We start from the raw sequence: 14420 nt of genomic DNA, 5'->3' as shown, positions 1-14420 counted from the left end.
TTATTTTTGGTAGGCATTTGTTTGGAGGCTGAGAACTAGTGTTCCCCTCCATTTTTGTATGCTAGTTCTACTCGGTTGGGCAAGTACAAACATTTCCCTATTTTTCAGGATGAGGGTTTGGGATTTTGCACTGTTATGCTGGCCGTTTTAGCATACGATGTTTGATTCCTTTTTTTTTTGGATTTTTGGGGTTTTTGTGCCAAAAGGCTAAATGGGTTTTAATTTTGTAGTTTTCTAAATTTTTGAGGTTTTTACCTCATTTTGTGTGTTGCCCTATTTTCTTGAGTTTTCTTGGCACAATGTGGGTCGTGGACCTAGATGATCCATTTTGATATCAGTTAGACCACTATTGCATTTTTTTGTTGCACTGGGATGCGTATCACATCTATACTTTCAACTTTGTGTTCGGTTGAGTGTTTTTCATACCTGGTGTTATTGTTTCTTTTAGACCTTTGCTTTTGTTTCATGAGCACTAGGATTCATGTAGAATCCATACTCTCAGATTGAGGTCGATTGAGTGAGTTCATGATGTTTGGTCTTGTTGCATCATTGGGATTCATGTAAAATCCATACTCTCAAATTGAGTTTGGTTGAGTGATTTTATGATGTATGGTTTTATTGGCTTTGGGATTCATGTAAAATCCATCCTCCTAAGTTGCTTTCAGTTGGGTGTTTTGTTTTGGATTGTGTTCTCATCCTATTCTTGTGTTGTGATCTTCATGATGGTAGTGCGCCACACATGAGTATGTGCGCATACATTTTTTGGGTGACTTGAAAGGCCCAATCATCTGTGGTACTTCCAAAAGTTATGATCATTGGGGTCAAGATGGCAGTATGCATGCCCATGGGCACTTTTCATAGGATGAGCATGGGTAGGATAGGGTAGCATATGGAGAGGGATTCTATCTCATAGCCTAGTGACCTCAATCCCATAGGGTTCATAGAGGAAGTTTTAAATAAGTGATAATTAAAGAAAATGTGTGACTGGTAATAAAACTTAAGATAATAAAATGTGTCTGTGGAGCCCTCCATTGAGGAGTTGAAACACACAAACTAAGCTTGGGCTTGTTGATACCAAGTGACTCTCCATGATGTCAACCCCTACTTAGTAGCCTATTGAGTGTCTGACCAGGATCTGTACTCCTTGTATTGTCTTAAGTTCTTGGTTGCAGCCATCATACTTTTTGGCATGAGTGTTAGCCTTGGATGTTGTGCTTTATGTTTGGTTGTGGTTGGATCATTATCTCCATCAGCATGATAGGTGTGGACCTATAGGTTCCACATGGTTGGGAGGCATAGCTACCTACACCACTGCTAGGGACCGATGTATAGAGATGGTCTCTTATCCTAGTGCGACCGTTGCTGGATGTTTTCACTTGATGCTTATAGTTTTAGAGTATGCTTTCTTGTAATTTATGCTTTCATTGGAATGCTTGGATATCATGTTTAGATGATGTTAGTTTATTTGACGCATTTCCCATATTATGATGTTTAGCATATATGTCTACAAGATATGATTGCTCTTTGGCTTAGCATCTTAGATTTCCTTATTATGATGATCAACATGCGACAGGTGATGTTCTCTACTTTGTAGAATTATCATATGCCTTACTACTAGCATGTTATTTTTCCTTATGCTTTTGGTTTTTTGCATGTTTAGTAGTGACGTCCCTATTATGATAGTACTGATGATTTGATCAATGGCTTGGGATGTTATGCACGGGGGGTGGCTGGAATCCATGATGGTCTTATGGATTCTATTGACAGTTGGGAGGAACCGTGTACTTAATTTGGTTGTTTTGTTATTTTGATATTATCTTTGCACATTGCGATGTTGCTTATGTTCACTGTGATGTTCCTTTTGTTCTTTCCCTTCAAAGTATGATTTAGATGGTTAGATTTTGGCTTTCTATCTTTCAATTTTTCGAGTGTTTTTCCTTGAGATGTGGATCTGGTACTCCTCAGTGTGGAGGTTTTTTTATCTATGTTTTAGCTTGTTCTTTGTCCTTGGAGTTTTCTTTCTTTTTCCCTGGGTGACCATGTGTTAGCATGGTGTGATACAATATTGTGTCGCACGATCATTTGAGGAATGTTGTATGATACTTTAAAGTATCGCACACCCTTAGAAGAAATGTCGCACGATACACTTCTAGTATCACATGCCCTTTGGAGAAGTATCACCCAACCCCTAATTGTGTCACCCTCCTGGAGAAATGTCGCACAATACTGGTAAAGTATCATACAGTGTTGATAAAGTGTCGCATGATTTTTATGAAACCTATGCAGGTGGGCAGCGGGCACTTTTCGGTCCAATCCAAACTTTTTAGGAATGGTTTGAGGTACCCTCTTAGGTGTTCTTCAATCCCTTGGTGGCGTAATTTGTATTTTAGTTGTGTCTTTTTTGTAGTTCGTTCTTTGGGGTTTAAAATATATTATTTAAGTATAAGTTGATGTATACTTAAGATATATTTTAATATATATGACAAATCTTTTGAGAGAGGTTTCAGACCTCTCGGAGATAAGATAAAGATTCTAGGAAATTTCAAGGCTTAATAAATCTAGACTTAGCCAATTTTCAAGGCCTCAGGATTTCAGGCTTACCCAAATTTTAGGATTTTGCATTTTACCCCAGCTAGGTGTTTTTTTGATTTGTGGTCATTTTTTTGAGCCCTCATCATGTGTGTGGTCATTGTTGGCTTTGTTTCTGTGTGTCTATTTGGTAGTGGCATTTGGAGATTCATTAGTTGTCAGGATTGTGGTGAAGTCTTCTATTACGATCTTTGTGATCCCTGTATGATGTCATGTGCATTCATACTTGTAAAAAATAAAAAAATTGGCTTGTATTTCATCCTTGTTTCCAAGGATCTGGCAGGGCATTACAGAAAGGCTAGGAAGACTAACACTTAAAGGAATGTAAACTTGTCTAGAAGTAATCATAAGAGGCAGAGAATATGTAGGTATGCTAGAAAGAGTGATAGAAATTGGGATAGAAGGTTCAACAGTGGTGGAAGAAGGAGGAGGGCATCTGAGTTCTTCAGCACATTTTGTCAAAGGCTTAGCATGAGTGTTAATAAGGTGATATATACATGCAAGATAGAAACTATATTATCATCATTATTAACAACCTTCTTAAGAGCTTCAACAACAACAATGCTATCTAGATTCTAATTTTCTTGAGCAATCCAAGTTTATGATTTACCAAATTCATTAGAAAGACTATTCTTTGTGATAGGATTAAGATCATAAGAAAAAAATATGAGTGTCATCAAACCGACCCATGAGTTTGTGGCTTCACCTAATGGGAATGCTATAGCTAGGGCTTTGTGTAATTAAGCTCATAAAAAAGGGAGATCACAAAAGGAAACCCTAATGAGATATAACCATGCAAATATATTAATGAGCATAAAAGAGAGATCTAACCACACATAGGATAGTCAAATCTAACTCTAAGAAGAAAGAGAAGGAAGGGGCACAAGTTGGGCTCACCAAAAGGAAGGTAAACACCTAAAATAAAACAAGAGAGATTAAGGGATCTAAATCAAAAATCAAAAATATGGTTCATTTTAGGTTCACCAAAATGTTTAGTTGTAAAACAAAATAATTTTAATTGGACTATAAACTTCCTCTTTATGGGGACACTAAGCCATTGAATTACAATGTGAAAGGGAAAGAGGGGAATTTCTAAATATGTAGTGTCTCTCATGTTTACAATCTGTACCTTGTGATATTTTGGTCCAAGAAATACCTGTTACTCATGTTATTTTACTTTTGAGATGACCTAATGGTTGGATGTTATACTTTGATTTCTGGTATCATAGATGTTAGACTACTATGCTACTGAGTTGGTCATATTTGCATGCTGATGCCATTTTGAGATGATGGTATGTTTTATGATGATACATGGTTATCCAATATTTGGACATATCTTATGGTTACATTTGTATGTTGTATTTAATGCTATGGTTATTCACTTCATTCTTACCTTGTGATGCTTTATGTGAATGTGAGTGATGTTAATGGATTAATTTAGTATAATTAAATCAATGATTAAATTAGGCTTTAGTTATGTTATTACATGCAATTGCACTTGATCATGTTTTTTAGTGTGTAGGATTTATATCCTTGGTAGTAGCACATGGAGCTAGTGATTCAAATTTTCATATTTTACCAATGTCATCCCTGTGAGGTTGACATATCTTATTCAATTTTTAAAAATTATACCTTCTTGTGATTTGATTAAATCTAGACTTATTTGCATTATGTGATTATACCTATGAATATTTTTGTGCATTTAGAGGTTCACATTTGTCTTGAAAGTTTTAAGGAATTAGATGATTTTGGTTTAAGGGTTTTCAAGCTTTATATTAATTAATTCTAATTTCTAGGAGCTTTGTCATATATGAATTCTAATTACTTGGAATAGCCTATTTTCATTTGGGTTGAATTAGGGTTTAACTAGGTTACCTGGATACTTACCCCAATTGATTATTCACTCAAAAAGTGAATAAGCATCCAAAAAGGAATTTTATTCCTCACTTCTCAGATTCTAAAATAAGAAAATTGAGAGCTTTTTCCAAATTCTCTTCTAGAGGATTGTATTTCTATTCATTGTAGGAGCTATGGGCATAGGATCATTGTGAGACTAGTCTCATTGGATCTAGCTCGGGGAGACCTTGGATTGCCATGATTTTTGGCAGCTTCCATGGGATATTTATTTTATTTGGGTTATTCTCATTTTTTTCATTTTGGCTACAAAGTAGGGGTCTCCCATTTTTATGTTTTAGCTTCATTTCAGCTTCCACTTCTAGTAGCAATATGTTAGGAGGCTGAGAACTAGTGTTTCCCTCCATTTTTTATTGTTAATTCTGCCTAGTTGGACGGGTATGAATGTTTTTCTAATTTTTAGGATGAGAGTTTCAGGTTTAGCACCATTATGATGGTCATTTTTTGCATATAATGTTCAAATATAAATTTTATTAGATTTTGTGGCTTTTTTCCCTAAGATCATATGGGTTTTAATTTTGAATATTTTAAGTTTTGGGGTTTTTACCTCAATTTATGTGCTACCTAGTTTTCACAAGTTTTCTTGGCATGATGTTGGTTGTGGACTTGGATTATCTGTAGGATGTCATTAAACCATTTTTTCACTTTCATGTTACATTGGGATGCATTCTACATCTGTACTCTTGAGCTTGTATTTGATTGAACATTATTTTTCTTATGTTCACTTCCAACCCTTGTTTTATGATCTTTGTAATGGTGGTGCTCCCACACACAAGCATGTGTGCATGCATTTATCAGGTGACTTATGAGGCTTGATCTCCCAGTTATAATTCAATTGGTTTAGGTTCATTGGGGTTGAGTTGGAAATATGCATGCCTATGAGTACTCATCATTGTGATGAGTATGGGTATGTAGGGTAGCATAGAGGGTCTTCTCTCGCAACCTTGGTGACTAATTCCCAAAGAGTTGGCATGAAGAACTTCTAATCAAGTGATAACTAAATAAATTAACTAGGTAATAAATTTAAGATAATAAAATGTTATGTGAGCACCTAGTTAACTCTGAAGACATATGATTGTGATCCTCCTTGGGGGAGTGTGAGTTGCCAACACTAGCTTGAGCTACCTGATGTCGAGCTACTTACCCTCCAACAAGCCCCTATATAGTGACTCATAGAGTGTTTGACTAGGAATTGATCCACTTGTATTATCTCATGATCTTGGTTTTGTACACTTGATTTGTGTCACACTCTAAACCATTCTATCCAAACGATTCCATGAGTTGGAATTTTTGGATGTCGGCTTAGAGCTCCCTATCCATGGAGTGCAAGAGAGTGTATTTCAATTTCAAGGGCTCTCAGCTGAGCCTTAGGAATACTCTTCTTTCTAGTAAACCATGCAATGGGAGGTTCTTTGAGACAAGAGCAAGAGTGCAAATATCTTCAAGGAATCCCTCAAGTATGCAATGCAAGATGGAAGACTACACTAAAATGGAAATGCAAGATACAGCTATGCTAGAATATGAATGAGAGTGTCACAATACCATTATTTTAACTATGTGAGATTATTACAAGAATGAAAGCTAAACTAACATGCAACTATACTAAGAATTCCATATGATCTTATGCTAATATGATGGAATGAGAGAATATAGACAAGGAGTGAGAAGTTCTCCACAAAGCTCCCAAGAAACCTATTAGAAAACCTGCAGCATAACAATATTCAAAAGATGGATGGATCCTTTGAGGGGGAAAGCTCTCTCTCTTTTAAAGTCGTACGGATGGTAGAGATCAAGATGAAGATGGTGGATGATCAACGGTGGAATTTGAAAAGAGGAGTGATCCATGTGCACACACAAGTCAACCAATAGAATATAAGTTGACTTGTCATATAAGACAAAAGTCACAAAGCCTTTTCTTTTAATTGCAAAATAGAAAAAGGACTTTATGTGTGCACTTTAAGTGGGTTAGAATAATGGGGTCTTTTATTTAATTAAAAGGGGACATGTTCTTTTAATCAAATAATGAACTTAGGATAGCATAGTCAAACTATAGGTTATAATCAAATAAATTGATTATTAGCAATTTGGTCTAGGTAAATGATTAAATTAATTTAGCCAAAATGCTGAAAAGGGGGCTAATAGTCTAGATGACCATTTTAGGTGATTACATTTGCCCCTCTTTGACTAATGCGTGATCGATCTGGGAACACATTATGTCAAAGAAAATCGAAGCCAAGTAGGTGATGATAGATATAGATATTTGATTCCAAAGAATGAAATGCAGAAATAGATAGCAAGTCCTGAATGCACAGCCTGATAGCGGTAGTACTGAACATTAGGAAGATGATGTTAGGATCCGAAAAGAATTCTAACATCTATCAAAGAGAATAGATCGAGAGCAAGTGATAAGGTCAAACAAATGCTCCTAAGAAATAGATAGATGTAACAATCAGCAATAGAGTATTTTTGCCCCCTCGAGATCGAAATTGAAATTAGGTAAGGGGATGCAGAAACTAGCTAGACATGAGAAAATTAGAATAGAGAAATGTCCAAGATGATAGAAAGATGATTAGAACCCAAGAATGACTATAAAAAAACTAATAAAATGCCCCAATTTGACTAGAGTTGACCTTGAAGGATATAGCATAAAAATTAGGTCAAAATGAGTAGAAAGGTGATTTTAGACATGAAACAGTGAATTGAAGTAGATATGAAGTATGAAAATGATGAATAAATGAAGAAATGAAGATGCCCTAGTGATGAGTCAGAGATTAGACCTCAAAGTAAAGAAGAAAGTAAAGAAATATATGAAAGGAGTTAGCTGATATGTCTATGAAAAGATGAAGAGAGAGCTCTCCCCATATGCAAGAATGCAAGACTAAGCTAGAAAATGAACCTAAAATGAAAGCTAATATAAAAAGTGGTTTACCAGCAAGAAGTGCATAACATTTAGACTCTTAATTTCATCATTGAGCATTTATTAGGGACATTATGAGATCATACAACCATCACGAGTATAACTATGAGGATATGAATATGATCGATATCAGATAGGTATGTGGAAATCCAATCTAAGCATCAGAGACATGTAAGTCAAGATAACTATGTGATTAGATTCCCTAAGTTTAATTTAGTAAGATTACACCTATATCAAGGCATAAGCCCTAGGATAAACCCTGAGTGTGGTCTTGCAAAATAGTCAAGGATGATACATTTATAAGTCAAAGTGTTGAATAGGACAAGCACGAATGCTTACAACACTATAGACAAACAAAGTATACCCACAAGTAGAAATCAAGAAAACATGCCCCATGCCCCCAGTCTTCTAGTCAATGACATCCTTGAAAGACTATTATGGATGGAACATATAGTAAAGAAATCGTCATATACATAACACAAAGTAGATAAAGATTAGCATAGCTCAGTTGTTTAAGTGTTAAAGTGTGTGTGTGTGTGTGTGTGTGTGTGTGTGTGTAAGTCACTTGGCCATTTCTTCAAGATTTGATCCTGATAGTGAAAAATATCGCAACATCGAAGACCGTAGTTAAACTATCTAAAAAGTGTTGAAAAACACTAGATGTCAAGGTGGGGGAAGTGTTGAGAAACACTATTTTTTGAATTGTCAAAGAAACCCTAATGCATAAGAATACCTCAATAGGCTAAGCAGTTGTGCCCCCAAAACAAGGACAATAAACAATTCCAAGCTAGGAAATGTGTAGTGAAGTGGATGATTGAGACTGATAGACATAGGTGCAAGGGTTTCAAGTAGCACCTATTTTCGAGTTTTCACCACTTGATAGATTTGTTTCAGGACTTTTTTTCATTTTTTTTAATTTTTCAATTTTTTTGGTGATACATCAAAGTGCCTATTGCTAGGTTTTCACTAAGATGATCATTTTTTCGGGACGTTTTCTAATTTTTAGGATTTTTTCAGCATCATATATGATTTTTTGAATTTTTTTAGAATAATTTAGAGATCACTAGTTCTCAAGCAAGATCACATCATTTTCTCCCAATGTCTAGCAAGGTATAGGACACGATGGAGAAATAAGCTGATGGATAAGCAAAGATGCATAAAAAGGGAATGTGAAGCAAGTGAAAGTAATCCTCAAGAACTGACTCCTCAAGAGTATTCAAGCTAGGGAAAGAGGTGAAATAGTCATATGAAGCATATTTTGGATAAGCAATGCAAGTAATGAGAAATATAGCATGTAGCATAAGAGGTGAAGCCAATAAGTGTGATAGCATATAAGATAATCAATGGAAGCCAATGAGTAAGATAGCATGCAGGATAAGCAGTGGAAGCCAATGAGAAAGATAGCATAAAAGTGTGTAATAAAAAAGAGTAGACATGTCAAGAGGCCCATGAGAATCATGTATTATTTATTGTGATCAAGACCAAGGGGTCAACTAGATAGTATAGCAATGGGATAAAGCAATAAGAATAAAGCTCAAGATAGAGGCTATGAGTGAATGGGAGAGCACAATAGAAAATTTGGTGGATAAGATAGCCAATATGCAAAGATAGCTCAACATTTTCAACATCAAAGAGAGAAGAGGGGATAGATGGATGATGAAAGAATTACGCATGATGCATGTTTGCCAGGTTTTCATCATGGTACTTATCTAAGGTGCCACAAGAAGTAGTTTTCACCATAGGATAAATTTATTTCTCTTTACTTTTTCTACCAAGGTGCCACAAGAAGTGGTTTTCATCAAGGCGCATTTTCATTTTTATTTTCTTTTTTCTTTTTTTCTTTTTCTTTTTCTTTTTTGAATTTTTAGAAAGAGCTCAAGCTGTTTGAATGTAGATAGTGCTCCTATAGAAAAGATAAGTCATGATAAGCCAAGACCATAGAAAGGTATGCTCAAAGATGTTCATAGGGTGATGAAAGAGAAATGGTAGTAGGAAGAGTATATGGAGGATAATAGTTCATGTATAGAAAGTAAGTGTAAGCTTTAGAGAATTTCATGATGGTAGTTGAAATATTGGACAAGATCAACATTGACACACACCTTGAAGGGTATTGGAATGGTGGAGGAATCATGGATGAAGTAGCTTGAGGTTTAGATCTATGAGGTGGTAGAAGAGATTTGGAAAAAAGTGGAGTGGAAGGCTTTGGAATATTTATAGAAATATTTTTAGAAGAAAATGGAATGGAAGCCTTTGGAAGCTTGAATGTCAACTTTGAAGTATTTTCAATATTCAATTCTTTTAAAAGAGACTTGGGAATCCATATAGCTTTAGATTTTCCTTTGGATACTTCAAAACACATTTCTTCAATAATGGGTTTAGATATCTATATTTTCTTTGATTTAGCTTTTTTAATAGTGGACCTTTGCAGTCTCTTTTGTGCATTCTCCTTCTTAGCATTCACACGTCGTTTAGATGGGACATAGTGATCTTCATTTTTAAATGGATTCTTATGTTTTCTCTCACTTCCAAAGGAATTGGGATTTGTGGATGAATAAGGATGATATGACTGGTTTAGATGTATATATGGGTGAAAAGTCATCAAGGATGAGTGTCTTTGTTGATCTAGAGGTATGATGGGAGAGCTAGGGAATGAGCTAGGAGTGAATGTAGGAGATGGAGGAACATAAGGCCCCAAAATGGATGGAAGGTTTGAATGCTTTAGCTTAGATGGATAAGGACCAAGGATAGATTTAGAAGATGCAAAGGGATAGTGGGAAGGGATATCAACATCTTTAGAGTGAGCAACATGGTCAAAGCCATCAATAGACTCATAAGTACCTTTGATAGGAATGCCATTTTTAATAGAAGCACTTGAAGCTTGAGCAAAATTTTGTAGTGGACATGAAGAAGTAGAACACAAGGGGATGCTTTGATCTTGACAAGTAGCTTTGGATAGCATATGAAGAGAACTTTTCTCATAATTTTCAATAAGCTCAAGGGAGATACTGGAAGTGGCATCTTCATAATACTTAGGAGGTGGACAAGATATAGGATATGGAGGGGAAAAATCTTATAAGAGATGAAATGGTGCTTGATCTTGATCTTTCTTGACATTTATAGCTTTTTATTTTTGAGAGTCCTCTTGACATGGAGCCACTTCTAAGGACAAGGAAGAATGAAGAGTGAATGGAGTAGTGCATGGATTAGGCATAATAGTGCATGAAGGTTGAGGATTTTTAGGATTAGTAGCATGGAAAAGGTTTGCAACCAAGTGAAGGTTAGCTTGAGTTTTTTTTAGAGTTAGCCCTTGAGGATACACATAGTCAATGTGGAAAGCATTAGGTTCCTTTTTTGATAGAGGCATGTTGGAAAACTTTGAATTTTTGGGAGATGCATGAGTGTTGGAAGAAGTGGAGGTATCAAGGAAACCATCACTAGACATAGGTTCATTAATATGATCTTTCTCAAGAGAAGTATCTTCACCACATGAGTCACTAGAGGTTCCAAGATCAAAAATGTCATCATCAATGAGATCTTGGATTTTAAGTTTCAGCTCTATACAATCAAAAGTAGCATGGTCATTAGATCGATGATAGGCACAATAGTTATCCAAGAACGGATTTCCATAGGAGCTAGACTTAGGCAATATGATGAGCTTGGTGCCAAGAAGTGTTTGCAAAATGTCATCATAAGAATTTTCTATGGGAGTAAAAGTCCTCTCAAAAATATGTCTACGATATTCTTTTTGTTTCTCAAGTGAATAGCATGCGTCCATGTCTTCATCATATTGATCAAAGATAGGTTTTTCATGAAAAATTGGCATAGGATCAAAGGAGGTATTACTTTCTTTCTCTCTAAGGAGGTCATTAGATCTAGAAGATGAAGACATTTAATGGCTTGAAGTAGAGCATGTAGACCTAGAAGAAGAGGATGACCTCAAAGAAGGTGACTCGCATGCATGTAAAGACCTTAAGGAAGATTCATGTAATGATGCAATTTTCTCCTCTAACCTTTTCTCAAGTTTAGACTTCATTTCTGTCATGCGCATAGAGAGATGAAGGTAAGAAAGATCATTTGTCTCTTATAGTTCTTTGTATTGTTCATATAGATCTTGAAACTCTTTAGTGACATGGAGGATATTATGATCATCTAGATTCGGTTGAAGTTTGGTAGCACAAGGTTTAGATCCCATAGTTTTAGATGCAAAGCCAAGCATAAAAGAGCCTAAAAGATAATCTTGATGTTGAAACTATAGGAGGTAGAGTGTTCACCTGCCAATATAGTAAAGATAGAGTAAAGTGACTTGTCAAGAAAGTGTCCAAGTTACTTATGACACAAGTGACTCAACTCAATAGCTAGGCAAGATGCCCAAATAGCCAAATAGATAGAGCAAGCAGGGTGACAAGTGAACAACTTGCCCAACCTAAGAGTGCAGTCAAGAAATCAAGGTAACCATTTCAGCAAAAGGATAACTAGCAAGCGGACATAGACCATGAAGACAAAGACCAAAAGCACTAAGACCAAAGAGCCTTTTAAGCATGTTCAAGAACTAGAGACATATAAGATAAAAATCAAATGTTGAGACTCCCCTTAGCAAGAAACACAAGACAAATGTTAAGACTTGATGCTTTGACTTGGTTGATAAAGTTTGACAATAGTTGATAGCATAGTAAGTTTGATGTTCAAAAACAATTTCTTTCTAAGCAAGATAGTGACACATGTAGTATTCTTCAAACAATCAAGCAAGGGAAAAAACAACCTTGCATGATACAAGCTTATGTGAGGTCTTAAAAGAAATCCCTATAACTATTGTCATGTGTATGTTCAAAAGATTTTCACAGGTATACCACATTCGAGAACACATCAAGCAATATCTACCTAAAGGACATGGTTCGTTACTCAACAACTTGGCCCACGCTTGATGCTCCTTTTCCTCACACCAAGTGGTTTCCCATAAGAGATATTGGCTTTGTCATGGAAATTCCATAAACATAACCAAGGGAACACAGATGGTGAGTGTAAAATCTTGGGGTGATTCAGGTAGTCCACTAGGATCGATCCTTGCACCAAGAAGTTGAGCGACTAAAAAATGTAGTTACTAACTTAGGGTGTTTAGATAGGGCTTCCGTTCATAGTGTTCCTCTTGCTCCCAATTATAGGACACCTCACCTTGCGATGAATAACCGATCTCGTGACCACAAGAGTACCTTAAGCATTCTTTCCTAGTGATCTCCCTATGGTCGAAATCCCATAAGCGATCACACTAGGCGAAGAAAATCACTATGTCTACCAAGGTTTTATTTCCTTGATAGCCTTGAGTTTATAGTGGGTTGGAAGAGCCAAGTAATCTACTTGTCCCCACTTGGGTCGTTCCTCTCAGGTTGTCCGAGAGCAGGCCCTCTAAAGGATTCTAAACTACACAAAGAGTGGATCAACTTTCAGAAGTCAAGATTTCTGATTCACCACAAGGGTGAAGAGCATACTCTCTTATTCTAATAATTTTTTCTCAAACATGCCAAAAATATTCAGTTGCCTCTTACTCTTGAAATCAAATGGTAAGTCAAGATTTCTAATTCACTACAAGGGTGAAGAGCATACTCTCCTATCACCAAAAGATCCCAATTGTAAGTTTTAATGTGCCTAAAAATAAACAAATAGTATATGCCACACATGTAAAAGTAAAAAATAAACAAAATTAGGTTTTTATGCGTTGGGCAGCCCTGCAAACAATGTTAGTAGCCCTTGCACATTTGAAGCTTTGACATGTGTTCTTTTTATGCAATGTTTCAATTTTTTTCATAAGGATGCCAACCTGTAATCACAACTTGTTAGCACCACAAGTTAGTGTAAAATAACATAAAATACTAAAATAAAAAGTAGTTAGTTGACTCAAAAATCTAATTTATCTTCCAACCAAGTGCATGTAAAGAAAGTGCAAGTTAATCACAAATGCTCTCATTTTTACTCTTTGATTTTGATCTAGTCAAAAGATTGGATTTTTTCGCTATTATTTCGGATCCAAAAAGAAAAATTCAAAGAATATAACCATTCTAAAAATCAGAGAGCTTTCCAAAAATGAAAGAAATTCAAAAAAATCTCTTCATTTGTGCCCTAGAGACCCATTTTGTCAAAACAGGCCAAATTTATCAAATTGTGTTTTTGATCCTTAATATAGCCTCAAAAATCAAAACACAAAGAAATTACCCACCTTATAATTCAAAAACCTTTCTGAAAATGTAAGTTTTTCTAAAAAATGCATTTATTTGCGATCAAAATTGGCTTTTTATGAAAAATAAAGAAAAATTCATAACTCACGAAAATCACACCAAAATGCTTTTAAAATTGGTTTTCAACATGTTGGACACATAATAAACTTGTAAAAAGAAATTCAAAATCAAAATTCAAGTGGTTTAAAAGATATGATCAAATATTTTAACCAACTAGATTTTTGGCCTTCAAACCAATCTACTTATGGGTTGGCCTTAAAACCCAAGTAATAATTCTACAAAAGCACTTGATTAGATCCAATATGCTGCTATAAAAAATCAGAGATGAAAAATAAAAGCAAATGGAGCTAGAAACTTGATTCAAGCCCCACAGTGGGCACCAAAAATGTACACTTGAAAGTGTCCCACTCTAAACCCTTCTATCCAAACGATTCCATGAGTTTGAAATCTTTGGATGTCGGCTTAGAGATCCCTATCCACAGAGTGCAAGAAGCTAGTATTTCAAAAATAAGAAAGCTCTCATATGAGCATTATAGATACTCTTCTTGCTAGTAAACCATGCAATGGGAGGTTCCAAAGACAAGATGCAAGAATGCAAATGTCCCAAGGAGTTCCTCAAGGATGCAATGCAAATGAAGATTAAGCTAGAATGAGATGCAAAGTGTAACTATGCTAAGTATGTATGAGAGTGTTACAATCCAAATATTAAGCTATGTGAGATAGATTATTGCAAAATAGAAGTTAAACTAACATGCAACATGAATCTAAGCTAA

This window comes from Cupressus sempervirens, chromosome 6, assembly GCF_028749045.1.
Source record: "Cupressus sempervirens isolate cs-2001-9-10 chromosome 6, ASM2874904v1, whole genome shotgun sequence".
Taxonomy (NCBI): Eukaryota; Viridiplantae; Streptophyta; class Pinopsida; order Cupressales; family Cupressaceae; genus Cupressus; species Cupressus sempervirens.
This window is presented reverse-complemented; position numbering follows the sequence as displayed.